The sequence below is a fragment of the Portunus trituberculatus genome, chromosome 8, assembly GCF_017591435.1.
Source record: "Portunus trituberculatus isolate SZX2019 chromosome 8, ASM1759143v1, whole genome shotgun sequence".
Lineage (NCBI taxonomy): Eukaryota > Metazoa > Arthropoda > Malacostraca > Decapoda > Portunidae > Portunus > Portunus trituberculatus.
In genome coordinates this window covers 4,055,001-4,057,500 of record NC_059262.1, presented here as the reverse complement: position 1 = coordinate 4,057,500, position 2,500 = coordinate 4,055,001, and the positions used below count along the sequence as shown (strand labels likewise).

Below are 2,500 nucleotides of genomic sequence, written 5' to 3'. Positions count from 1 at the left end.
GAGAGAAAGAGAGAGAGAGAGAGAGAGAGAGAGAGAGAGAGAGAGAGAGAGAGAGAGAGAGCGTAATTATCTCACATTTTCTTACATTTACTCATCATTTACTCATGTTACTCATTTTTTACTCATCTTTATTTTCATCTGTGTTATTTTCTGCTGGTTATTCATATTTACTCATCTTATTAATTTTTTTTCGTTTTTTACTCATTTCTATACAAATTTTACTCATTTTTTTAACATTTTTACTCATGTTTTGTTACTTTTGACTCATTATTTTAGTTTATACTAATTTTATTTTGAAGTTTACTCATCTCGAATTTTTCTTCTATTTTTTATATTTTTTCATTATATTTTCACTCATTTTCTCATTTTTGTTTATTTTCTCATTAATTTACTCATTTATTCATTCATTTACTCATTTACTCATTTATTTATTCATTTACTCATTTATTTACTCATTTTCTCAATAGTTTATTCATTTTCTCATTATTTACTCATATTTTCTTTTGTTTACTATTTTTAACATTTACTTACTCATCTTCCTCATTGATATACTCATTTTGTCATTTATTTGCTATTTTTTCTCATTTATTTACTCATTTACTCATGTATTTACTCATCTCATTTATTTACTCATTTTTCCATCGTTCTTGTCCATTTTTTTCAATTTTTACAATTTTTTTTCTTCACTTACTCATTACTCATGTTTTTACTCATATATTCAGTTTAGGTCATTTTTTTTCATAGGCCTACTCATCTCCGTTACTCATCACTGGACTTTACTCATTGTGTGACTAATTTATGCTTAATTTACTCACTATTTACTCATTTTTTACTCATTTACTCATGTCATCGTTATTGTTTACTTTTTTCCTCGCTCCTGATAATCCTGACTTATTTACTCACCTTTTTCTCAATTTTTACTCATTCTTTCACTTATTTACTCATGATTTGTTGATTGATTTACTCATACTGACTCATTCCTGCAAAGCTTTACTCATTGATAGATTTTACTCATTTTTCTGATAACTTTACTCATATACTGATAATTTTACTCACTTACTCATCTTTATTACTTGCTTACTCAATATTCTACGCATTATTTTACCATTTACTCATCTTATTACTTACTCACAATTTTTTACTCATTATTTTAGTTTGCTACTGATTTTTTTACCCATTTACTCATTTTGTTATCAATTTACTCAATGTTACTCATCTTCTTGCTTTTCTATTTATTATTTTATCATTTACTCATCTTGTTACGTATTGACTCATTATTTTTTACTCACCTTCTTACTTTTTACTCATTATCTAAGGCATTTACTCACCATTTCGATAATTTACTCATCCCTTTACCTCTCTATATATCATTTTACCATTTACTCATCTTAATTCATCCTGACTCATTATTTTACTCATCTTATCTTTTACTCATTATCTAAAACCATTTACTCACTTTACTTTACTAATTTACTCATCCTTTTTTCCTTTCTATTCATTATATTAACTTTTACTCATCTTATTACCCATTGACTCATTATTTTTACTCACCGTCTTTGCTCTTACTCATTATCTAAGCCATTTACTCACCATTTGACTAATTTACTCATCATTTTACCTTCACGACTCATCATTTTTATCATTTTACTCACCAGTCTTAATTTACTCACTTTCTTATTCATTTACTCATCTCTTTACTCATAAACTAATGAATCTACTTATTTTCAACGTATTTTTTTTTACTTTTACTCATAATTTCACTCATTTTACTCATTCATTTATCTCACTCATTGTTTACTCATCCATTTTACTTATCAACCAATTATTATCTTCTATGTATTTCGTATTTACTCATCTTTTACTCATTAACCCATATTTTCTATTTATTTACTCATGTTTTGACTCATTTACTCATTTTTACTCATTTACTGATATATTTACTCATTTTCTCTTTATTTACTCATATATCCAATCATTTATTCATATTTTTACTCATTTACTCATATTTACTCACTCATATTTTCTACTTATTTACTCATATTTTTACTCATTTACTCATGTTTTCACTAATTTACTCATATTTACATTTTTCTTATTATTCTTCATTTACTCATATTTTTGCCTGCACTTTTTTACTCATCTTATTTTTACTCATCTTTACTTACATATTTACTTATTTACTCATTTTATATTTTTTTACTCATTTCCTCATTTACTCATCCTTACTCATCATTTACTCGTGTCTTTCAGGAGGAGGAGGACGAGAAGGCGATGTTGGGATGAGGAACTCCCACTCCCAGCTGACTTTGGTTAGTACAATGAGTGAGTGAGTGAGTGAGTAAAATTAGTGTTTTTTTTTTTTTTTTTTTTTTTTTTTGTTTTGTTTTTCTTTTCGTGTTTGTTTTTCTCTATTTTTCTTCATCTTTTCGTGAGTGAGTGAGTGAGTAAGTGAGTGAGAGAGTGAGTGAGTGAGTAAAATTAAGTGTTTTTGTTATTTTTT

The 2,500-nt window shown here is 26.6% G+C and overlaps 1 protein-coding gene across 3 annotated transcripts in view; it reads left to right on the top strand.

The window, feature by feature from the left end:
• Positions 1-2,309, top strand: part of LOC123499487 (serine/threonine-protein kinase Warts-like) — a 12,328-nt gene extending 10,019 nt beyond the window's left edge. For all 3 annotated transcript variants that reach the window (XM_045247517.1, XM_045247535.1, XM_045247525.1), the window contains one exon: positions 2,251-2,309. The gene's annotated coding sequence lies outside the window, so the exon portion shown is untranslated. The remainder of the gene's footprint in view (positions 1-2,250) is intronic.
• Positions 2,310-2,500: the final 191 nt, after the last annotated feature.